Here is a 26621-nt window from a genome sequence, read left to right on the forward strand (position 1 = left end):
GGGTATTGTAGTTGCCATAGTCCTGGAGACAAGGGCAGACACTTCCTTATAGCTCTTTTCAGAGCAGGACAAACACTGTCTCACACAGCTCCCCTCACATCACATAATTGGGCATCCATAAGATGTGCTAAGCACCAACAGACCAAGCCCATATAAGAGCTCCATCTTGTTGCTCCATATAGTTGCTGTAACTAGAATTTCAGTGCAGATTTGAAAACTCACCAAACTGACTCTTGTCTACATCCCCATGACACACTGCAGTGCCTCAAAGACTTGCAAAAGTGATACCAAGGAAACACCTGAAGGTGATGCGCTGAAAATTTGAGCTTTCTTTACAAATGCATTTGTGTGCAGAGCCATGCAAAGATGTCCCTGAGATCTAAGCAAGTAACTCACATTGATCAGGTTGGTTTAGATTTCTCTCATCTGAGAAATTCTGCTGACATGCCTGTATTTCCTTCATAAGACCTAAACAGTCCTTCTATACTGACTTAGCTTTTTACACCAGTGATTCATACTTATAATGTTTTTGCTCTATTAAAAGAGATTCTTTGAAAATCTTAAGTGCCTTTTGCCTCACCCTTCCCTGAAACCTGAGGAGGGTCTTCAGCACAGCACTGTAACCAACCAGTCAGATTAGCATGTAATTAAATTTGAGCAGCCAAATACTTCTGAGCTCTGAAGTTTTGGAGGAGGTTTTGAGCTGTTTTCTGCAAGGCAGTAGAAAATGCTTTCAGACGCATCTGATATTACCAATTGTGTTAAGATGCTGTTTTATTAGTGACTGCTGTTTCTGGTAATATCTGTGTATAATCTGGTGTATATATATATATTTTTACAAATGTTTCCAAAATTCCCACTTGCGATATAGCCATTCTTACTCTGTTACAAATCTACATAACCTTGCGATGCAATTTTCTTTACTAATCAATGCATTCACACAGACCCTTTTTTAGCTTCACAGTTTCCTCCCGCCATGGTCTATCAACACCACTTAATTTTAGGAATATGCACCACATCCAAATTCTTTCTCTAGCCAAGTAAGGAGGGAGGCACCTCCAGAGGGCAGTTTATCCCATCTATTTAAGACATTTACCTAAGACAGGATCAATTGTCTTCTGTAACAAAGATGTCACCAGGGGACAACTAACTCAATCAATATATTTAAATTTTGGAAAGCTGAAGTCAGAAATCTCACCACAAATTTGCTCTGGGGATAAAAATTGATTTAGTTGACTTTGGAGTCCTAGTGTTTTTCTTTTCCCCCATTCCCATTCCAAGTAGTTTTCATATAACTGTCCAACCTTGGGCCCTTTGAAATCAGGAATGTTAATTTCAGACCAGTTTTGATGTACCCTTCTGTTTAATCCAGACTTGTTTTTAACTCAAGCTCTTCTAAAATTTGCTCTTCACTCATAGACAGCCTCATCACTTTTTCCCCTAGTGACCATTACATCAAAGATACTGTGGAACATCTCAGAAAAGTAACATTTTTTCTCCCAGTTGGCACTAGGATATATAAGTCTTCCATGTCATTACCATCCTCAGGGGTATCTTTTTTTTTTTTCTTTAAAAAGAACTCCTGCCCACATACAAGTCCAGACTGGGAGATTCATCACAGCCTCTGCACCAGCTCCAGAGAACTTGCCCTACCTCCAGTCCAAAAGGATCAGGTCAAATTGCTTCCCTGCCAGTCACATCACACTATCTTAATCCTTCTCCTTATATCCCAACTGCCTAACTCTCACTTCTCCATTCAGCTCATTTTTGGACAGCTGTTAACTTCTCTGCATCACAGATTTACACTTAGCTGAAACAGATTTCCTTTATTGTCCCATCAGGATTCTGTTGCTCTTTTTACCCATTTGGTTCCTCAGACTCCTTATGTTAAGCTCTATAATTTGTTTTGTTAGCTTATGTCTATATGATCAAGATTCACAGGCGTGTGTCCCACATCTGCAGCGGGAGCTCTTCAGATAAATGTTGTTTTAGAGTGCTCAGCCAGCCTCAGGAATCTTCCTGCAAGGTGGGGTTCATCTCATAGAGCACCACGTTGCTCTAACACTGATAAATAGCTCAATTAATAAAGCCACATCCCAGATATGTACCTGGGAACTCCACCTGTAAAAGACTGGATGGACCTAAGCTTGACAGGCAGCCCTGGTTCCCTGGGTATTGTATACTAACTTAATTCACTCTTTTCTTTACCACTGATATCCCTTTGTCCACACTCATCATCTGCTTTCCCTATGGCATGACTTAATCCATTAGTGTGACCCACTTTCCTTGTTCTTCCTTATCTCATGTATCAAGAGTATGATACATGATACAGTTTTTCCTTATCTCATGTATCATAGTATGAGCTTACACACTCATACTATGCAGAAAAGCACCCTGTGAGTTTTCAGAAGGAAGTAGCCAACTGTATCTTCAGGCATTTCTAGATACCTGTCCCTAAGGCAGTAACTATTTGCTGCAAGTAAAGGCAGGTACTCAGCTAAATGAAATAATACCCTGATAATGTAATTCCCAAGATAGAGAGGGGAGGAGGGCAGGGACATGATAAGAGGTTTTAATAATTTCCCTTTTCTAACAGGAAGCAAACAGAAGGAGCAATTATTAATTGCTGTCTCCCCTGTCTGCAAAGCTTTCATTAGGAACTCGTGAAGGCTTAGAAGTACTTGAATGGGTGTATAGCTCTCTGGCTCTGCAACTCATTATTATTTACTTATTCATTTATTTATATTTATTTTCTCTATGGCAGGAAAGGCAGAAATTCTTTACTGACTTTTGTTCAAAAAGAGGTTTGGAGCCCCTAACTCTACCATCATCCACTCTAGAGGAATCACCATGACAAGTTTAATGGCTTCCAAAAATGTGGTGAGTATTTTGCTATTGTTTTGTCTCATCTACACTGCTTCTCCTGTGAGATGGACATTTGTCCTCCAGGAGTGCACAGTTCGTGGATTTTTTCAAAGAAAATTCTTTTGGTGGCAGCACTAGGACATGACTCAAGAAGGGTGGCTCAAGTCCCATTTCTGCTATAGCCCTCCTAGACCCTTGCTCCCAAGCTATGAGAAAAGTGGCTTTGTTGGGTTACCTGGGGCTCATTACTTCTGATCTGCAGAAAGCTTCTGCACCTTATACAGGAGAAAACAAAAGTGATTTGTTTTGTTGCCCCTCAAAAACACACCCAACAGTAAGGATGCTTGGTCAGATGAATTTCAGGCTTGTAGTGAGTTGGAAGGTGATGGAGAATGGGAAAAAGCCACTGCAATAGGCTCCTCAGGACATCCATCAGGACACTTCATTTGGAGCAAATATTAACACTGAGACTTGAAAAGGATCTGACACATCCACTTTAAATTCCCACCATTAATTATTGTGGAAAAATATTCATATGTGTCTCTCTTGACAAGCTTTGTGTCTCCTCTTATCAAGCCTTTTACCTCATCCAGACCTTATTAATTCATTCCCATTTTAATCAAATCTGGAGGCACTGGACTGTACCAAGTGGCATTGTCCCATAGGATGGGAGGAGAGCAGATCTGAGCCGTACTGCAGGAGCTGCTTTACTTTCTGCCAGTCATAGTATCTTTTTCATACATCTTTCCATCTCCCTGTCTGTAAAATGTGCAAAGTATTGCTTACTGCACTTCAAAAATCCTGTGAGTTCCATAGTTGTGGATAACTAAATATTATGACATATAAAAGCACAGGGTATAGATTTATCATAGACTTCACACTTGTATTTCACACTCTGTATTAATGTGGCACTCCATGGTGACATGATATTTACCAAAGACTTCCTGGGAGCAGATTTGAAATTTTATTTATTTTTTCAAGGCTAAAAACTGTTAAGCTCAGTGTTTATTTGCAATGGAAAGGGAAGGTGCTCAATGAATGGTAATGATAGGTTTATAGTCATAAAAATAGCCTTTCCTATCTCAAGCTAAAAAAAAATAAAATACTCCCTGAGATTTTTTTCTGGCATGAAGACAGTCTAATTGTCTTTTTAAATAATGTGGAAATCATAAAAAGTATAGAGAACAATCATAGAAGACTGTATGATAATCTGGCACTGTGGAAATCGCAAATTTTAATCTCCCCCCCTGAGTCAATGAAATATGCAAAGGAACAACTGAATAATACAGTCAGCTCTGTGCAATCCCTGGGTAGCTGGAGTTAGTAAGATAGTCCGTGTGTGTTGTTTATTTCTTGGTTAATAACAAATCCACCAAATTTGTTTAATGGTGAAGGATGAAAAAATGCTCTCTGATGTTCAGTTGTTGCACAAAGCTGCTCTATCAAATATCCAATATTTAATGATGCTCTGGTAAGTTTCTGATCATGCTTATCTTACTGAAAATTCTCATTGAAACATGAAAAGTCAGTTGGCTTGAATTTGTGCAGCTGCCATCAGCATTCATTTGCCATAATGGATTTTCTTGGTGATCCATCAAACCCAGCTTTTTCTCCAGCAGAAACCAGCAAGCCATCTGAAGCTGGGGGGGGTGGGGGGGGAAGTCTGTTCCCTGAGCCATGCTTACCAGCTTGTGACTGGTTTCCTTTTTAAATCCAAACATGTTTTCTTGCAAATTTTGAAGAAATCTGAACTGGTATCAGATTCAGGATTCTTTCCTTCTTTAAAGAGTGTGAAATATTTTGTTAATTAATGTCAGTCATAAAATGACAGTGGTGTTGTCTTCCTGCAGTGTGCAAACCTTTGCTAGACAAACAGCAGCAGCAAACTCGCCAAGCAGGCAGCTGTCCCTAAAACGTGACTGAATGAAGTGTGCCTTTTGTTTAACAGCTTCTTTTTCCAAGAGGTTTTCTTTGCTTTCAGTGCCCGAGTTACACTTGGAATAATGTATCGCTGCAATTTCCAAACACAGCTGAGGACTCAGCCTGAACTTGCTTGGGCTTCTGATTAAGAAGAGCACTTCAGCATTTGCTTAATCTAAGCATATACTTAAGGGTCTAATGGACTGGACATCACACTTATGCCCCTCTAATTAGAGATTACTCAAATTGTGCTTCAGTCCAGACAAACACTGGAAAATGACCCAGGCCATCTCTTAATTCAGTGACAGGGGCAACTCCTGTGAGTGGAAAACCTACTTGTAAACCACAGGTACAATGGGTTTGTCTATACTTAGAGCTACACAGATATATGCTGGTCTGAACTAGACACGGAGGCGCTGGCAGGATTGCCCAGAAAGTCCTGAATGAGGAAGTAATGTTGCATGTAGACAAGCTGAAATCACACCATTTTGTTCAATTCCTTTTCCAGGTATCACAGAAGGAAGTTAGGCTGTGAAATAACACTTGTGTTGCATGGAGTGATGATGTTGGCAGCTCAAGACTGACGCACCTGAAAGTGAAGTGGCTCCATACGTGTGCAAAGCCATTTTGCAGTTGGCTGGGACCAGAGATAGGGCCAACACACCAATTATTGCAGAGGGGAAGGTAAGCTCCAGAAGATAACATAAACAAACAGAGTCTGACTACAGCTGTGACGAGTGGCTGAGCTCTGATGAGATTTTCAGAGAGAAGATCTGATTGATCTAGCTCCAAAAGAGACATGCTAGGTGCAAGGCAACTTGTAAGGAGGCTTAGTGTGTTTTCAGGCAGTTTTCATCAGGGTATTCATGAGCATCTGTCAGATTTTGTCATTCAAAGTTTCATTGAAAAATTTCTTATTTCCCCAATAGTTCTGCCTGTGACTTTCCCAAATCTGGATACTTCAGATGGAAAATCTCCACATGTCTTCCTTTTTAAGAGTGAGACCAACCTCTCAATAATGGCTTTGAAGCAAGTTTATCACTTTGCTTTCCTCTCTCTACAAACCATACTTTCTCATTAAACATGACAGAGTTACCCCCAGATCAACAAGCTAGAACAAATACCATCCTGCTGTAACAAGAGACCGGTCCTTTTGGGGGGAGCAATCAATCCCATTCGGTGGCACGTGCCTAATGGATCTGTCTCTTTCATTAGCTCTGAGCTTCTAATAACCACTGTCTTCGCCAAATGAGGGATGTGCTATGTCGGCCTCTTCTCCCTTTTTCTCCTCCCTTCCCTGCCTTGTCAGCAGCATGCTAATTTATGTAATCAATTCATAGTGTGGCTTAATGAATAGCTTTGAAGTCGTTAGATTCGTCTGCTGGTAAAGGGGCTGATTGGTCAGCCTCTGAATCGTTTCCATTTTCTGAAGCTTGACAATGTCAGCCAACATAATTGCTTTAGAAACACCCTTGGGAGACACTTGGGAAGTAGATGCACACTCCCCCTTTATATTTGAGTGGAAGACAAATTGGAACAATAATAATAGTTAACATTTTTTTTTCGGCCACAATTTACATCATTAAAACACTCCCCAAACATTAACTAATTTTTGCAGTGTGCCCAAAAGATGAATTGTTATTTCTCTTATACAGATGGGAGAGAACCACAGAGACAGCAGGTCTCAAGCTCCTGGTGGGTACCTTTGTGCACAGGAAGGCTGGTGGTGAGCCCAGGTTGACAATGGCCCTTCCATACCTGTCTCCTATGGAAATCCCCAGGGAATGTGAGCTCCAGGACGTTCATTTTTAGATCAGAAAAAGAATCAGAAAACAATATTGTCTCATAAACACCAGAAACACATTCAAAGACATTATGAACCTTCTTTTCCTAGGAATGTGGTTCTGATGGAGGCAGGAGCACAGAGGCAGTTCCTGTGTTTTGGACCCACCTGGTATTGATTTGATATTTGATCTTGACTGACATCCCTGCGGATGCCTCTCTTCTCATCATCCAAGCACTCTTCTGTCTTCACATCTGAGTCCCGGCCTCCTGAACATGGGCAGAGTGATGCACAGCTGAGACCAGCCCTCCCACATGATGTGCAGCTGGCGTAAGGAAAGGGATTGTGGAAAGGGGGCAAATGCTCCTTGACTTCCCACTGCCATGGGATGGATGAGCATGGATGCTAGCAGCATGCTCTGAGGGGGCCTTGTGTAGATGCGATTTGATGCAGTATCCTTGGGTCAGAGACCCAGCTGGGTGCTCAGCCCTCCTACCAAAGCCTGTATAGGTGCAGCCACACCACAACAATTTAGCTAGAAGCCAGCAAGAAGGTGAGCTTTTCCTTTCAGCATCACTGTCTGTTGCCAGCAGAGCCAAGTACTACTTTAATTACTCTGACTTTCAAACACAAACTGTTTTGCTGTGCTTTATAATGTTTATTCAAGTGTTTCAGACTCTGCAACGAGCTGTGGTGCAGGGTGCCCTCGGCCGCACCATTTCAGTAATGACTGGCGTTTCTGACAGAGACTAATAGCAGAAATTGTTATCCGTGTAGTTGGCAAAATACTGTGAGCCAGAAATTGGATTTTGCCCCCTCCCGCATCCTTCTTCACTTGTTAATGAGCTACTTCTTCAAGGTGCCAATGGTAAAGCTGTAAAATGAGACGGGCAATTTGTTTTCTGGGCTTGAGGCCCTCAGACACAGTAACGCACCGTTATTTATTTTAATGCATCGTTCCCATAAAATTGCATGATGCTTTACAGGTACGCCAGGAAGACAAGTTTCCTTATCCCGGGGACCTGTAAGATGAGATACTGATTAGATGCTAAAGCAACACGAACACGAGATGGAGTCACTCATCCCAGGTATAGGCCAGGGGGGTGAAAATTGTGTTTGTTGCCCGTGCCCTCTTAGACTTCTAGAAGTTGGGAATAGACGGGGTGTTTCTTTCTAGACAGGGGTATTTGGACTCCTTTAACAGCACTAGAAAGATGTGGCCTTTTCAACTGAGTGATTTATCCTGCTCTAATTTGGATTAATTACCCTATTCTGCTGGATACTGACATGTGCCATCAGGGAAAGGTTTCAACAAGGTCTTGGTTCTCTACTCCATGTCGTCAGGAATGGAGACAAATATGTTTCACAGTGGGCATAACTCAGATGTGCCCTTTCAACAGGCAGGAACAGTGATCCTAAGTGTTTTATTTTTCTTCTTCTTTCTTTCTTTATTTAATGCTTTCCTGTTGCTCACTGAAAAGGCAGAGTGACACTCTCCCCATTTTGGATTGGAGAGAAAATGAAAAAAAGAAGTATAAGAGGTATGACCTGCCCATGGTGCATGCACGGAGGGCTCCACAACCAGATCACACAGGGACAATATCTGTTTTTTCATGCAACACCAGCCTACAGCTGCAGAATGAATCTTCTTTCAGAGAAGGAGCTACAACATATTGGGAGCTTCCCACTGTGTGCAAGCACAAGGTGAAGCCAGAACAGACAAGTGTCACACCTCACCATAGCAGGGACAGCCTGTGTGGGTTCTGGACACCATTTTGCCCCTTCTTCTTCTAGGGTCAAACCTCACACATCTTGTGATTTTCCAGCTGATACCACCACAGGTACTCATCATGAGAACACTGCCATCCCTTCCCTTTTCTTCATCCAACCCCAGTTTTAATCTTAAGAAAAATGTAAGGAAAACCATCACAAGCAACTGAAAGGTTCTGCCTTCACCATGAGATCATTTTAATTTCTTGACTGAATACCCAAGCAGTCTCTTCACCTGTAATATCACATGTAATTATTTTTGCCATCGAGAGGAAAAGAAATTGTGTTGACTGCTTGTCCCTGCTGTTCAAGAAACTCCAAGGGACCATAATGCATTGCTATTATTTTGCAAGAAAAACTCCTTCTGTGCATTGTTGATTTGACTTGATTTAGAAGGGGAAACTGCAAGGCAATTGTCACCTCTTCTTCCCATGCAGGCATCAGGTCTGAGCAGAGACAAGAGGTGTGTAGTTCCCAGTGACAGGTTATTGCCCAGGTTGAGATATAGTGCCTTTTTGTTTTATTCTCCATCTAAATTAGTTACTGCAAAGAGATTTCCCTGGTGGAAAATTAGTTTCAATATTTATTTTCTACCTGACACTTTATTATTCTTTTATTGAGTGGAATGTGCACCTTCTCTTTCAAAGCAGGTTTTTATGCAGAGCTGGCTATAACCTGCCTTTGCTGTTTTGGTTTATAAACTCATGCCAGGTGCCTGTCAGAACTGCCCACACAGTACAGATGAGCAACTGTTTGGTGGCTGACCATTTGTCCACCCTCAAAACTAAATAAAATGTAAACAACTGGCTCAATTGAAGCAATGAAGGAAATAATTTGGTATTTCTTTCATAGCCAAACAATAAGAGCGTTGTTGGGAACCCAACCCAATATTCCTGTAACTTGCCAAAAATGCTTAATTCAAAGTGGTTTATTTATAATGTGGTCATTTCTAACAATAGGAAAGCATCCTGCTGGACTGAGGCATCCTTCATAACTGGGGAAGGGAACAGCTCAGTGGGAATACGCTCAGGTGTTGGAGATGTATTTCACTGCCCCTCTCTGCTTAGGAGCACATAAATGCTTGGCAGTGTTCTGCATCTGCTCCTTCAGTCTCTCCTCTTTACAGCTCTCTGCTTTGTACAAAATACTCAAATGTTACTTGAAGAAGGGGTGGATTCATCGCCTTGAGGTCAATGACTCTGGATAGGACAGTGGGGACAACGGAGAGTGTGTTCTTCAGGAACTTCCTCTCCAGGCTTTTCTACCACTTTGCTTTTCCTGGCAGGGACATGCAGGATTGCTGAAGTACCAGACTTGATTTGCATGGTGACTTGAAACCCGTGTATTGAGGCAATGGTTTAACAACCTGTGTTGTTTTTTACATTCACTACCCTACAACAAATTTAAAGTTCAGATACATGGTATGGAAACAAGAGGAGAGAGCAGCACCCTTTCCTTTTTTTTTTTTTTTTTTTTTTTTTTTTTTTTTCCACTTGCTAGCCTTTCCATTAAGAGAGGTTGAGTGTGATTTCAAATCCCCTCAGGTCAAGGTAACTGAATCCAGGTTTACCACATCACTGCTGGATTACAAGAATATAGGTGCCATCAGGTTTTCTTTGCAAAGGACTCAAAAGTGAAAACACCCTTCAGCCAAAATTGTTTGGCAAATTCCATCATCACTGGCAGTTTTCTGTTTGCAGCTCATATCCTGCTTTGCTCCCCTTGTTTCTCTCGGAGGCTCTTGCAGGCAGCACATCTTTCCTGGTGAACTGTAGATCTATAGACAGGTCAGTAGACCTGTTGTCTGCTTCTGCTGTTGTCAAGTTTGGGGCAAATTGTTTCATATTTAAGTGTTCACTTCTCCCAATTTTAAATAGTTTTAGTGTTAATATCTGTACAGAATACTTGAAAAACTAAGTGCAAATGTAAGATTAATAATTTCACAGTACTACAGTCTCATCATTGGGACTTAACTGTTTTAAACGTCATCCAGTAGCCCCAAAATGCTCAATCTTCCTAGTGCTGTGGTTCCAGCAGCTCTTATGAATTTCAGTAACTCAGCTACTCTGGTGTCCCCCATCCCCTCTCCAAATAGGGGTGACTTTCAGGTGTTCATTATATAAAATATGAACAACTCTTACAGTACTTTTCCCCAAAATGTGTCAAAGAACTAACCAAAACCATACTGGGTTTAAATAGATTTCAGGCATTTACAGGGTTATAGTAGGAAAGATTTAGCAAGCAAATGTTTATAATGGATCTTTCTCACAAAATGACTGTATGCAGGACAATACAATATTACAGAGCATATCAGTGAGGTATTTACATTAAGAATGTCATCTATTTTTGTAATGGAAATACAAGAATTTCTGCTGATGTTTTGGAGTCTGAAATGTGTTTTCCTCCTCCATGAGCTGATTATTTTTTTCTCACTTTGGTGTCTTATTTGTATCGTTTCTGCTTATACAATTTTATTGTGACATCTGGCTGCAAAATAAAAATGTAGCCTACAGGAAAACTTAGAATTGTGTTCTCCTCAGTGCATCAGTCAGACAATAAAATAGCCATCTCTAGAAAAGTGTGTTTACAAAAGCTGTTATTTGTAAGTAGAAAGTTTTCTTTTGGCTTTACATCCAAATAAGAGTGTAGAGACAAATTTTCATATTGTGTAATCTGGCATCAGGATGGCTCCACCAGTTCTTGTGAGCTAGAAGTCTAGTCAGGAGACCTCCTTTCCTTCTTTCCTGTAACTTGTTCTGACAATATCTAATAATATGCCTTCACTGGATGTGTATATGTAATATATATATATATATTTGTTTCTTTGCTTGCTTGCTTCTTTGTTTTGGGGTAGGAGGTGATATTTTTAAATGTTTATCCCACTGTTCCTTTTCATCCTGAGAACAACTAACAGTCTTCTGTCCAGATTTAGACAACCAGTTCTGAAAACAACAGGAATTTGAGCTTCAATATCCTCCCTTGAAAACTATGAGTAATACTACTAAGAGGAGAGTGGAAGAGTTAATTGTGGATTAGAAGTAGTTCTGCAATTGCTGTCACAAAGTATTAATATATTGATTACCTGTAGGCTTAAGAAAAGAATGAAAGCAATGTGATTGCCTCCTTACAAGCTGTTTACCTCTGATTACCTCCATATAAACAGTACAGAGAAAAATGCAGGCAGATCAAAGCAATTTTGGGAACAGACTGACTAAACAAGTTACTTTAGCAACATGTTATAGAGAAAAGGATGGAAATGCCTGCCTGGAGGTCCCAATGCATGAAGAAGACTGGAAATAACTTTACAGATGAAGAGGAATTGTCTGGAGAAAAGGCTGGTTGGAGATAGTAACCCTGTTTTATTCACCTGATCATGCTAGAAAGTGGATTATACTACAGTATTGTCACACATTGAAACATGAAATGAACATACAGATGAAATGATACCTGCCTCTGAGTTTGCCATTAGAGTCAATAGTACTTCCCAGGTGCAACTTGTTTTGACTGTTCACCTTAGGATGGAACGAGTTGTTCACTACATCTGTTTGCCTCCACTGACTCAAAGGGACAGGAGACCAGTTCACATGGAAATATCTCCATCATTATTCTGTCAGTAGAAATGAAGTCTAGATTTCAACAATGGGTGACACCAACAATTTTCAAGAAGAGATTAGATGAGACAAAAACCTATTCCTATGGTTTAACTCCCATGTTCTTGTAGTAGACATAAGGAGATAAATGGTCAATCCAGTTCAACTGCTTTATTAGTCAGGCCCCAAAGTTTCATTCCTTGAAGGAAATAGGATGATGTCAGCTTTGAATTCCTACACATAAGATTTGGTTCAGGTTTGTAAGCATTGCAATCACGTACTGTCAGAGATTCCACAGGACATCAATATGGCTGGACATGACCTGAGATAAGAGGGTACCTGCTCCCTTCCTGGCAGGACATTCTGGTTGGGTTCACTTGGCCTTTATACCTCTGCTTAGACAACTTGGTTGAGCCCTCAACTTTAAGTAGTGATGATGATGTTGTTTACATGTGAACTGTAGCTGCAGTCTTGTCATAGCCAGGGAAAGCACCATCATTATATTCCATGGCATCCTAAATGTGACTTGTGTCACCAAATGAAGGTGTTATCTTTGCTGCTGTTATCCTTCTACATATTCTGTTGAGTGAAATGAGAACTTACATACTCTGTTAAAGTGGTGTTATGCAATAAAAAAGGGTTCTCAATTCTGCCCCTGTATCTCACAGGGCAAATGTGATTGCTGTAACTGCAACTTGTGCAGTGTTTACTGCTTGGTGAGACAGAGTGTTAGGAGCTGAGTAAGATTTAGGCAAATACAGACTAGCACAATTTATTTATTTATTTATTTGTTTTTACTCAAAGATATTCTTTTGTTTCTTCCCTGGCTGAATTGAGGAACTTCATGACTTCATGTTCATGACATAGTGATTTTGAGTGTTCCACCTAGAAACTACAGGTTCCCTGAAGTGTGAGATCTGGGCATAAGTTCATTCCAAAACACTTTTTCTGTAGGCATCTGTAGCCCATCTCAATTCATCTTGTCCAAGTTATGTATATATATATTTAACTCATGTTACACAGTTATGTTCGTTATGACCACAGCTCAAACAAATCCATGTAATTTAATTTTCTGCAAGTAATTATCTGCTCATCTGATTCTGATTGTTTATACCAGAGTAATTGCATTAATGTCATCAAAGTTACACAAGCTTAATCAGAGTGTCTCTTGATCTGAGACAATCCACAGAAGATGTGCTTCTTGACCTCTTACTCAGTTCACCTTTACACAAAACAGAGATGATGAATCAACTCCTCTAGGCTGAAGGCAAACAAACTGAGCTAAAAAATTCCTTTCCTTCCTAACTCATGACCAGGAGAATTTATGGGTTTTCAGAGAGGAACATGAGTGCAGGACCCATGTAACATTTTGTCCAGAGGAGCTGGAAACAAGAGGTGGGAATGGCAGAAGCAAAAAGTATAAATTATTCTAGATGCATTTGACATTGGGGAATGATGCAGGTGTTTCTGGGAAGACCTGCATGTTTTCATTTAAGGTCTCCAGTGAGCTGCCTACATATAGGCATGCCGAGTCATTTGAGATACCTGAGGATACCTTTCCCAGCTCTCTGAGTACTGTTACAGAAGGACAGATGCAGCGTTGACAGCTCTGTTTGGGTGTTTTTGATAACCCGAACTGAACAATTACATCTAGGCAACTGAACCAAACCTATAGTATCTGGAAAATGTAATGCTGCTTGGAGTCATAATCCACTGCTACCGGGAAGCTGATGACCTTAACAGAGATAATACATGGTTGGATTCAGTCCGGTATTGTAAGTGGAAGATTTCACCTGAGGTATTTTGTTTTGCTAATTTTCTTGCAACACACCTAGTTGCCTCAGGTCCTTATAATTTGCCAGTGACTGCCATGGGTTCAGGCTCATGACTCCCTTCCTTCATGAAGGGATTTACAAATAGGAAAATAGATCCTTCATTAAGGCATAACTCAGCAACCTATGCTTTAAAACTCCAAGCCAACAGAAATCTTCCCAATGAAGGCTACTACATTAGATGCACTTGCAAACCTGTGACACTTTCAGAAAACACAGCTAACAGCCTGCAAAGCCAAGTATTTTATTAGCTATCTATATCTCTGCAGCTGGGGAATTGATCTAATCACAGACAATCCTAGCTAATGACAAATAAATAGGATTTTGTTTACCTGCTTTACCATCCAGCTTCTAAAACTTACCTAAGTTGCACTTCAAAAGCCTTTGGTGGTTCTGTCAGTATGGATCCAGCTGTGTAAGGGACAAAGTATGCAAGCAGGACTGGCACTAAGGTAACTCACCACTTTCTTATCTTACTTTTCCACTTCCACACCTAAGGTCCTAAGGCTGCAACCTGCAGCTGCATTTGAAGATGGTGACTTGATTGTCTGTAAAGATGTTCATTGTTTCCCACAGTTACAGATGGCATAGACTCAATTTATATAATCAGATCTACCCGCTGTATTTGTTAGATGAATTCCATCTGTACAGGGTACCTCTTTACCATTTTAGTTGTTCACCCTTTGTGGGAATATTCTTTAATGGGAATTAAGGTCAAAGGAGACAAATAGACATTTTTATAACACAATTCATACGACTGGCTTCAGACAATTATTTTACAAGGAGATGAATCATGTTCTACAAGTGTTTCTTTGCTTCACTGAGTATAAAAGTAGCCTAGACAACTAGTTTGGATGTAGATATCAGAAACGCCTTGATTTGAACAGAGGTGTGCACTCCAGGCTGATTGCATATTTAATATCCTGACCTGCAAATCTTTTCAGATAAACACAAAGATATGTAACTCATATAAAAGTGTTATGAATGTATAAATAAATATTAGAAGGTTTTCAAACATAGCATTTTGAGAGTACACACTTCAATCCTTTATATATATATATTTATTTATTTATTTTTACTTCATGATCTGCTTGAACTGCAGTAGACAATATTTCAGCACCAAGATTTGGTATCAGGATTTTGGTATCTATCTGCAAGAAAAGATGTAGTTTAACACTGCTTATTGAGCTAACGCAGTGATAACAGCATACAAATCATATATACCTAAAGGAGTATATGTGTGTATAGATATTAGTGATGTAATCTTGCCTTTAATATTGCACAGTCACAGCATTTAATTCAAAGATTGGTACCAAAGGAAAATCTTTTGACAGTGAGTTAAAGTAATATTGCATAATTTAATTAACCAGCAGATATAAATGTAGAGCAGTACAGTCTCGGACTGTAGCATTTTTGATACCAGTAGAAATACATTCTGGATTTTTCACTGTCATATTTGCTATCATTTTTCTTAATAACTTTATAAGTGAGTCACATTGAAACATATGATCTCCAGAGAGGTTTCTGTTTAGTTTTATAGTGGATTTGGATTTTTGCATTTAGGGCCATTTGAAATCCCAAATGGTATCCATCAAAGAGACTTTCACTATGAAGTATGTTGCTGCAGCTTCCTGAGCTCCCTTAAAAATCTGCTTACCAAGTCATGGCATTAAGTGGGGCAATGGTATTTAAATTCAGACCATTGAGAAATTGACTATTACATATCTTTGGTGTATAAAGTTTGCTGATAGCTTCTAATTTCAAAGGTCTTTTGGAGGATTCACAAAGCTCTTGAGAGTACTATGAAGGAATTCAATATTGTTTTCTGCTGTAACTAAAGTGCCTAAGAGATTAAACATAGAGGGAAGTCTTGCATTAGAAGAGGTTGACAAGATAGAGGATACATTAAGAATTCATCCAGCTCATCAACAAAGTTATGAGCAGACATGAAACAGCAGAAATCACTATTGCAAACCACACTTTCATGCCTCTAAATCTGAATCTGATATAGCAAACTCACATCATTCTCTTTTTTCCTCGACAAAGTAGTAGTATTGCTTCATTGGAAAGTAGAATTGAGAAACTGTATTTCCCAGAAGCTTACTGTTAAATATTAAGATGTTTAAGTCATATGCCAAAGTCTTGAGTTCAAGTCACAAGTAGTTTAGAGGTATTTCTGTTTGATTTTAGGGCAAGTCAACTGTTAAAATGAGAGTGTTCCTTCTCTATTGCTTTTCTATGTTGTAGGAAAATAACCTAACATGACTGTTCACTGGCAAATTGATCTACTTCACTGTAGAAAAAATTTCTTTTCCATCAAGGCCACAACAGGAAAGGATTTATCTTGGCTCTATGATCATTTGTCAAGTGTTCCAGAATATTTGTTATTCTGATAATATTAGGGATTGATCACATCCCTTAGTGAGGGGTTGTGGGACATGGTCATTGGTAGGGAACACCACAGAGCCAGTGCAAGTTGATTGTGGAGCTCAAGACCAACTAAGTGGTGCAGCAAGATATGATTGCAAGAGTTGTTCACTCTGCAAATTCCACACCACTGCTCAACAACCTCATTGAAACCCAGAAAACACTTCTTCAGTTATTCCTACAGCTCATGCAGTTCCTTTTGACAAGAATAGGGGTTTTCTGAATTTAAGGGAAAGAAATTGGAAGCTGAATGTCACACTTGTCCATCGTCCTATTTTTCTGCAGAAGTCTAAAGGATGATAAATCAACCTACTCACTTCTCACAAGAGTAGCAAATTAGAAAAAAACATCCCTAGTTTTTTAAAAAAGCAGCTATAACCAAAGAAGCATCAGTATATCTGTCCTTGTCCTCCCTCTCCTGGCATTTTCCTCTCTCCCCCTGAAAATATTACCCATCACACTAAGAGGAATGACAAATGCTCACACAAGAGAAAAGGGAGTGCATCCCCGCTGCCAGCTAGCCACCCTGTAGATCACACTAACCAAAGCTTTCATGTCTGATGAACACAACACAGGGCATTACTCAGGACTGTGAGGCTGTGTTTTGCTGCAGGACGCAGTGGGCTCAGCTGCGTGTATTAATGATTCATGCTTACTTTGCCAGCACATAATGAATCGTAATCATATGGAACCAGTGTACGGCAGTACTCGAGGCACATTTGTCCAGCTAATAGTTTGACTTCATCTGAAATGTTTCATTGGGTCACTGACCTATTAATTGTAGGCAGAGAGCGGGAGATAATATATAGTCGATACACTTCGAGGCAGACTCCCTTCTTCACAGTTACCAAGCAACCTCCTCCAGCTCTGCACAGTGCTGCTGCTACTTTTCCTCTCTTCCCACTGCAAACTTAGTGATGGAGAGCGTGTGCTCGTGAGAGCGTCGGAGGGTAAGAGATGAGGCAGAGCATATTTAAGTTAGATGGCTTTTTACAAGCATTAAGCAATGCACTCCTGTAATAAACAACTATGCCAGAGCTAATACTCAATAAACAGTGTGCTTTATAAGCAATTAGGGACTCACATTGTGGAACAGCCATTTCAGTGGAACACACACTACTACCCTAACAATGCTTAGCAAGATAAGTGGCTTGTTAAAAGCATCATAATTCTCTTTTAAAAATCAATTAACAGTTTGGTGCGTTTTTATTTTTAGTTTTTTGGTCTATGGACTGCTGTGTGTCTTATTCAAATGAGGATGAATCCAGAGAACTTGTTCTGTTCATTAGTTGCTGTTTAACCCTCAAAAATGCAACTGGAAGTAAACTTGCAAAATAAATGAGTAAAATTTTATAGGAAGAGTCAAGTTCTGCATCCCAAGTTTTGCATCCCAAGAAACAGCTGAAAATGCTGAGATGAGTCAGATAAACACATTTTCTCTGGATGAAGGAGAAGCCAGAGCACATTATCAAACCATTTCCTTTATGTTTCTTGGTAATTTTTTCAAAATTAAATTCATTAATAATCATTTCCCAAAATCATTCTGGATAAGTAGCAGAGCTTTAGTTTAGAGAGTTTTGTTTGTGATTTCTACATAAACAGGCATTATATAGTTCTCTTCCTGAAGATACAAAATATGTTTTCCTTTTCTCCTAATGAAACCCACTTCATGGGATCAGTCTATCGGTTCATCAAGCATAGAAAAGAAAGTAAAAAAGTCATGTAGAGGAACCCCCTGGCGATGCCTTTGCCTCCCCTCCATCACTAGTGGGCAGAGAGAAGGGCGAAATACTCTCCTGATTTCACTTCACAAAGCCAGAGATGTTTTCAGTCATTTCTGCATGCAAAGGTAAAAAGCCAGAGTCGTTTTCTAAGTGAGGCTGAACACTTTCATCCACTTTGAGTATCCACAGGATTTTTTTTTTTTTTTTCCTGGACCCATCCTTATTTTTCCCTGAGCTGTGATGTGCTCTCCCTGCCATCGATTTCCTATCAGCTCTTTCTAAGCACCTTTATTTTTCTCTCCCTGATTAATTATTAAACTATTATTTCAAATGCTGCATCCAAGAGTTTGTAAATCAAAACACAGCCTCCACCTGCCTCTCTTCAAACTTTGGGCTGTTCAGGCTTTGCTGGAGGAAAATCAGCTGCTGTGAACTGGGAATTTCCCCTTCATACCAGTAAGCCCCTCAGAAAACACATCCAAGAAAAGGAAACAGATTTTGGAAGGTGATAAAGAAACAACACTGCACTTCATTGCTGGATTTCTGCTCATAATTACGGCACATACTAAACACACATTGGGATTATCTTGGATGACCAATACAGTTCTCATGTACTTTCCAAGGAAAGCAGTTACAAAAGAGCTTGTACAGACTTTATAATCCTGCTGAGCTGTGCTGATCTCACAGACAAGTGAGCATTTAGACTGCAGAGCCTCTGAGGTGACATGAAAGCATATTGTCCTGTTACAGGCAGGATGCAAAAATGGAAAGTGAAGACTCAAAATCAGCCTTCAGTAAGAATTGCAGCATAACATGGGCTGTTTGGAGAAGTTTCCAGTTTTTATGCTTGAATTAAACTAGCTAGAAACTGCTTTTCTCTCTCCTGCCATGGAAACTTTCATGCTTCTGGGAAAAGATAAAAAACACAAACACTTTGCCTAAAAGTCAAGCAGTTTCATTCCCCTGCACAACTGCCAGGGCTGCAGAGCCATCTGGCTTTTTCCTGCTTTCTTCTCCAACCACCAGGTGCAATCCAAATGCGGTTTTGCAGTGCCTTGAGAGCAGGAGTACAAGTCAAAGTACATCCTTTGACAATCTAGACTTTTTCTCCTGTCTATCTAAAGATTGTATTCTTCTGAATAAGATGCTCCTGCCACCTAAAAATAGTATGAGTGGCACTGCTGAAAGTAAACCTGCTTATACTCACCCAAGCTCACACTGATATTACTTTAAAATCAGCCCAATATAAAAGTGACTGAGAAGTCCTCTGAGAGAGGAACTTAATGTTTATTAAGTTAAGTGACCCTGAGCAGTTCAGGGACCAAAACTGAACCAAATATGTCCAGACCATTACAATACTGAACTGGAAAGAGAGGTCCTATTGCTATCTGTTGCCTGGTTCCTCTGAGCCATACATTTTTCACTGACACTTTTGTTCCAGCCAAGAAAGAGAGAGAAAAAAATGTCACAAAAGCAACATAATATGATTGTAATTACAGAAGTAATACTTCATAGAGTATTTGCATTAATAATAATAATAATAATCAACATGCATATTTTATCTATTCTAGAGAGGCTAAACCAAATTTCAGGATCACTTTTATTTCAGGCAGGCCAGATCCTGTTCAATAATAATTAAAAAGCAGTTTGGATCATTTCATTGTGAGTGAAAAAGGAAGATTTTCATTAACTTCAGAGAGCTTTGCAGCATGCTTTCACCTTGTTGCTGATGTAGAAAAATAAGAAACAAGCACATTAGAGTCAATAAGCCTTTTTGTACTGATTGCCTGTTAAAAATTACATGTAAGTTACAAAAGTAAAAGGTTTGTAAAGTTTATCTGGGTTTCTTGCTGTGGTGAGAGGTAAATTGTCATGGCTCACAGCTTCTTTCCTTACAAAGTCCAAGTGTCTTTTTAGTCCTGGTCTGTAAAAAGAAAATCAAGGACTCATATCCTTGCCCTTTTTCCCACTCTACATTCCTGCTGTATTTGGAGGAGTTGAATGCAGCAAAGTTTGAGGATGGAAATGTTGTCCCTGGCCCCCAGCCACTAGTGCCCTCCATCCTTTGTCACTGGAAAGCCTTGCAGGGAGCACTTCAGTTTTCACTCAGGCATCATTCAGGAAATGTGTTACCGACATTGAAGAGATTTAATCTCTGTGAAGGCCAACCTCTTAATTGTCAAGAGGATAACCTCAATGTTATTAAGATTTTTCCCCCCTCTGATTATGAATAGAGATGAATAATTCCCTCTCCTCTCCTCTCCTCTCCTCTCCTCTCCTCTCCTCTCCTCTCCTCTCCTCTCCTCTCCTCTCCTCTCCTCTCCTCTCCTCTCCTCTCCTCTCCTCTCCTCTCCTCTCCTCTCCTCTCCTCTCCTCTCCTCTCCTCTCCTCTCCTCTCCTCTCCTCTCCTCTCCTCTCCTCTCCTCTCCTCTCCTCTCCTCTCCTCTCCTCTCCTCTCCTCTCCTCTCCTCTCCTCTCCTCTCCTCTCCTCTCCTCTCCTCTCCTCTCCTCTCCTCTCCTCTCCTCTCCTCTCCTCTCCTCTCCTCTCCTCTCCTCTCCTCTCCTCTCCTCTCCTCTCCTCTCCCCTCCCTCTCCCTCTCCCCTCCCTCTCCCTCTCCCCTCCCTCTCCCTCTCCCCTCCCTCTCCCTCTCCCTCTCCCCTCCCTCTCCCCTCCCTCTCCCTCTCCCTCTCCCTCTCCCTCTCCCTCTCCCTCTCCCTCTCCCTCTCCCTCTCCCTCTCCCTCTCCCTCTCCCTCTCCCTCTCCCTCTCCCTCTCCCTCTCCCTCTCCCTCTCCTCATGAAAAGAAAAACCCTACTGTTTTATTTTTCCTTCAGAATCAAATGGGAGAAAATCATTTTTCCAATTTTAGCTATCTATCTGGCATATTTTGCTGTAAATCCTGATCAATGAACTCCTGGCCTTCTGCATCTGTGTTTTCTCTTCTGGATAACTTCTAAGACAGGTACTGCTAATGGACCTGTAGCCTCACCATTGAGATGTGAGCATCCTTTATAGCATACCTTTCAGTCAATACCTCTCAGTGGTGAGCAAAAGTAGAGGGATCTCCACTATAGGAACCAAAATCCCTACTGAATGAGCAACCCCTCCCAAGTGTTGCTAATGACGGTGAACTGATGCATAATCAAGGAAACTGGAAATTCAAAGTTGCTGTGAAGCAGATATATAGAGATGCCACTTGGATGGATGATTTAAGTTATGAGAGACCTATTCCTAGAATAGTTTGTTGACACCTCCCTGATGATAAGAGCTTTTATATCTCATGGACATCCTGTTCTGGCAGAAGAGAGAGGTTGTGGCACTCATACAAATGACAATCTGCTACTCACGTTTAGCTTTGTAAAAACACATCCTTGATTTTTGTAAAGAAGTATGCTAATTCTAGTGTGAATGTGACTAGTCAGAAATGAATCTAGAAAAAGCAGTAAGTATTAATGTAATTTCAGCTGATCTCAGTCCAATTTGAGTCCACTTTCGAAATTTAAAGCAGTAAGAGACAAAGCCAATACTATAAAGCCAAGGTTCGATATGACCTACTATTCAGAATGAGTTTCCTTTTGAGAGTAATCAGCTCTGGATTCATCCCAGATAACCCTGCAGCATTTAACAGCAGCAGAGATAATTATCCTACACTCCCTGTCTAGCAGGACCTTGCCACCTCTAAGGCTCTGCAGTGTCCCCAAAACACAACTAAGAAAAGTTAGCCTAGAGTCAATAGATGGAAAAGAGCTCAGCATGGTCTTCATCTCCAAAGTAAAGGATTTACAGGGTCTGAGAACTGAAGGAGGATTTGAAATGAAATGTTGAATCTGAAATGACCAGAGGGAAGTACAGTCCCTTCGGATTGATTTGGATTTCAGGGGATTAAAATGAGCCTCCTTGGAGGCTCCTCTCTCCTCTGGTGATTCCAGGGGAGCAGATGGTAGCTACGTTTTTAATTTAACACCTTTGTTAACTGTCCAAATGATCCAAATTTTACATGTCTGGTCCCTTACAAAGATTCAGCTTGTTTTTTAAATCACTAATTAATGGAAGATACGACAGCAAAAGTGTTCCTTTTTGCTTGTCTGACACAATGTTTTCAACTCCCAGGAGTATATTGCAGTACTATAGCACTTTGTGAGCCTCCAATTGCTGCGATCATATCAGCAGAGTTGCCTTCACTTTCTCCCTTCTTTCTCTCTCCCTTTCTTTCCTTTGTGTTACAGGAAATAAAGCTGAAAAATGGGCATTTTGCTGCAAGAAGGAACAAAGTTCTGCATTTCAATATTGTAAAAACATTATTTTAGAGTGCCCTGATTTTATTTCAGTAACTAATTGATCCTTTTTAAGCTTCTCATCTTGACAGAGTTAAGACTCACAGAAACCACCTGAGATAATTTCAGGCATGAGGTCTGAAACTCAAGTGCAAGAAAACTCATGTTGTCTTTAACGTGTTTTATAACATGTTGCATGGGAAATATACTGTTTTGCTAGTTGGTTAAAAAATAGGCAAATAGCATTGTATCTTTTTCATTTTGTGAACAATCACAGCCACAGTAAAACACAGAAAACCTGGCTCTGCAATGCAGCTTGACAAAAAGCTCTGCCATGTGCCTCCAATTTTGAGGCAGCAATATATATAGCAACAACTCATGAAGTCTGTTATGATACCTGAAAAACCTACAGTAAGCAAAGCTGAAATGAATGATAAACAAAACAGAGCCCATTTTTCTCCAGTTGTGTTTAAGTGTATGGTGGCTGTCAAGACAAGATGCACATTAGTACTTAACTGAGAATGACTTCAGAGAGCAATTCGTAAACCTCCATTAATAACTCCCTGACAGCCTGGCAGTGCCTGTCTTGGCATTTATCTAACAGCAGGCCACTATTACAGTGTGACAAGTTTCATTCCTCCAGAGACCTCTCAAATACCTGTAGGATCTGGAAACATTTGAGAAGGGAAAAGTGCAGCACTTCTACTTTCTCCACTCAGATTAGATTTATTATCATACTTAATCCAGCATGAATATGACCTTATTTAGCATGACAGATATAACTGCATGTATATTAGCTCACCTCGGTGTTAGCTCCAGTGTGAAATTACTTGTTTCCTTGTTGAAAACAAACAGCACAGCCTAAAAAACTGTCGACGTTGTCTTCCACATCTTATACACAGTTTATATGCAAGTTGCACAAGATACTGTTTGCTGAGGCCACTGCTGTCTTCTGTGGCTATTCTAGGAGTTCTCAAGCTTTCCTCAGGGGTCTGGGAGCAGCTGCATGCTCTCTAGGCATGAAAAATATCAGGAAGAGCACTGAAAGTCTCCTGCTGGTCATTATAAGAACACACCTTGCACTCCAAAGAGCACTGATACTCAAACAGTATAGATACACAACAGCTTCCACCACACAGCTCAGGGGCTAGGGTCTGTTTCTTGGACAACTCCCAAAGATAGTATAGATGGAGCCTATGTAGTGTTGGCAAACACTTGTCTCCCTGGGGACACAGACCCCGTCTGCAAAATATATGGAAGAAACGTACCAGCTTTTGCAAAGCTTTCATTCAGCTCATGGTTGCAACTCTTCCAATAATGACACATGACAGCTCTGTAAAAATGTTTTTAGTTGCCAAGACAAGCAATGGAAAAGAAAGGCCAGATTATGTTTGTGAATACAACCTGAATTAGCTCCTCTTTTCTTCCCCTGTGCAGGTGGAATACATTTTGAGACAAAGGGGATCTGTTTCCAACATGAGATGGGGCTGGAATTTCTCCAGTAATGGTGATAATCTGGAAGACTAGAAAAGAGTGAGAAGTGCCTGGCTGTTAAAGAAGACAAGGGGGAGAAACAAGGAAAAGCTGATAATTGTATTTGACTTCAGCTTCCCAAAGCAGAACAAGCAAACTGTTATGCAATAAAGGGTGAACAAGCTGAGCATATATCAGAAACCTCGTGCTTTATCCAGTGATGTGGCTGTGTTGGCCAGAGAAGAGTCTGCGAGACACTGGAAGTCATTTTCCTGCCTGTCCTGGGTGGCATCTTGTTTTTATATCACACTTCAAGAAAAACAGCTGGGTTAATGGTAGGGTTTTCAAGGGAACATAATGATCAGCAGTGTGATGTACATGGTCTAGAAGTAAGACTGAAGGAACTGGAGTTGCTCAGCCAACAGAGAGAAGACCAAAGAGGAAAGCTTTAATAAGCTTCTGCAAAGGGAAGGGTAAGCTTTTCTCTGTGCCCATGCTGGACAGGGCAAAAAATGTCCAAATATTTATATTTGGGATTACCCTGACTCACGTGCAGGACCTTGCACTTGGCCTGTTTGAACTTCATTAGGTTCACTTCTCATGCCTGTCAAGGTCCCTGTGGAGGATATCCCTTCCCACTAGTTTCCCTTCCCACTAGCTTATCAACCACACCACTCAGCTTGGTGCCATCTGCAGACATGCTGAGGGTGCACTCAATCCCACTGTCTATGTCATTAATGATGATATTAATTAATATTGGTCCCACTACGGACCCTTGAAGGATAACACATGTCACTGATTTCCTTTTGGACACTGAGCCATTGTTTGTAATTCTTTGGATTTGGCCATCTAGACAGTTCCTAATCCATCTAATGTGGTCCATCCACACAATCCATATCTCCAGTTATATTTTATATGCATAAAAGACAATGGCATGTTAGATTAGAATATTAGATAACTAAATATCAGCTACATGTCCATCCTCCCTCAAGTTTTCTCACGTTTTCTTCAGGAGCATGTGTCTTTTTTCTCTCTTTGAACCTCCCTCAGTTGGGTCTTGAGTGCCATGTTTATGTACATCTTCATACTACTTTAAAGCCCTCTGAAGCTCATCCTGCTGCAAGAATCCTCCAGACAGCACAGCTACTAATGCCATCAAGCATATTTCCCAGGAGAGTTTTATTAAAGCTTAGAAAGGAATTTGAGATCCTCAGCCTACCATATACAAAACAGTAATAATTTTCCATTGCTTCCAGGGAAGGGAAAATAGATAAGAACTTGAGCTATATCCAGTTATTCTTTACAGCTCATTGAGGGGGAAGGGGTCTTAGATCCCAGGGATTTAGCTTCAGAAGTTATGTGTATATCAGGATTTGAGATAGTCTTTGATTTTAGTGAAATAAAACAGAGAAACATTTTCTTGAGGGAGCCAGGAAAAAATAATAATAAATAAATAAATGAATAAAAAATCCAGTCTTAAGGCTGACTTTCTTTTGAATTGCTTCTCCAGCTCCCGTCTCCAGAATTCATTACAATAAGCAAATACTCATACATCATTGGTTTAATATGACAACTATGATGCTTAATAAGGCTGGAAGAAACATCACTGTGACTCTATTTGAGCCTCCTAAACAATCAGTTATTGCTCAGAAGGTTACACCAATTTTTATAGTTTGGGAGTTGATTTGCAATTTGTATTCATCTTTCATTTTGACTAGGCCAATTGTATGTTCTATCTGCATTATTAGCTCCATAAAAATTCATTCCTAGACATAAAAATCTCAGATTTCTAATAATGCCTCCCCTACCTCGTAGGGGGGTATTTGTGGTTTTATTTGGAACAGAAAGGCAGTTAAGCTGGATTGCTTTTCTGTCCAGTTTCACTCAGGGCCTAATCCATCTACTTTAAACCTCTCCAGTCAAATTTTAACTGAATTGTTTCTATGTCTAGATGGGAGAAATCCATCTTTGCACAATTTATGAATTCTGAATAACTGAAATTATTGCATATCAAATGCCTCACTATGCAGAGTCACTCTGGGCAGGCAGGGCTCCTGACAGATTTGGCACACAGTCTGAAGATGGTAAGGAACCAAACCATGTAATTAACACAACCTTTGCATTCTGGTGGAACAATAGGCATGCTGCACAGATAAATCTGAGCTGAAGATATCAGTTTAGTCAAAAGAACTGGAAGTTAGGAGGTCTCAGTGAAAGGGCAAAAATGACAGTGTAAAGAATGGAGGTGACAAAGCAGTTGTGGATAAATGGAGGAACAAATGGGCATGTTTCTGTAGCAGAAAGATCCTGTTGTGCCACAGGGCTAGCTGGGGAAGCTGGCTTCCAGGAGGTGAGAACGGAGACTCCATGGATGGACGTATTGAGAAGTCAGGTATCTGTGTTTTGAAAGGATTTCAAACACCATAAACAAGTTTGGGGAAAAAAAAAAAAAAAAAAAAAAAAAAAAGGAAAAAGAAAAAAAACTCAAAGTGCAAAAGGGAAATTCACATTGAAGTTTATCCAGATTGTCCACAGCTGGTATTACCTAAATAATGAATATATGCTTTGGTGACCTTAACAGAAATGGTGTCTTGTCCCCCCTCTAACCTGTGTGCCTTAAAGCTCTTGGGAAATATGTGTTTGAAGAATGACAATACCTTGGGTGACTAAAACCAGCCCCAGGGCACCTACAAATTCACTGGGAGACCAGAGCTAGTGCTGCAATGCCCACCTGAACCGAGGGAAAGATAGGAAAATACAGACCTGTCATGATGAGGTGTAAATGTGGCAGCATGCTGAAAGTCTGGCGTAATGGGTATCACTGGGGTCTAATCATTTCTCATCCTTGATGATCTGGGATATTTGACTGATGTTTGCTAAGCAAAGAGCCATGACACAGTCAGCTGCCCCCCCAGCTGCTGGCTGTCTCCTTCTCAGCACAGGTCACGCTCCTGCAGCAGAGG

The 26621-nt window shown here is 40.4% G+C and overlaps 1 protein-coding gene across 2 annotated transcripts in view; it reads left to right on the forward strand.

Moving 5' to 3' along the window:
• The window catches only part of SFMBT2 (Scm like with four mbt domains 2), a 146252-nt gene extending 121292 nt beyond the window's left edge, over nucleotides 1-24960 (forward strand). Inside the window, exons 22-24 of one of the 2 annotated variants that reach the window (XR_014691379.1) lie at nucleotides 2765-2880; nucleotides 5294-5469; nucleotides 23623-24960. The gene's annotated coding sequence lies outside the window, so the exon portion shown is untranslated. Of the gene's footprint in view, nucleotides 1-2764; nucleotides 2881-5293; nucleotides 5470-6679; nucleotides 6881-23622 lie in introns of those variants that run through there. The other variant, XR_014691380.1, reaches the window with a different exon arrangement.
• The last annotated feature ends 1661 nt before the right edge of the window (nucleotides 24961-26621 follow it).

Source organism: Aythya ferina (assembly GCF_964211825.1).
Source record: "Aythya ferina genome assembly, chromosome: 1".
Classification (NCBI taxonomy): Eukaryota; Metazoa; Chordata; class Aves; order Anseriformes; family Anatidae; genus Aythya; species Aythya ferina.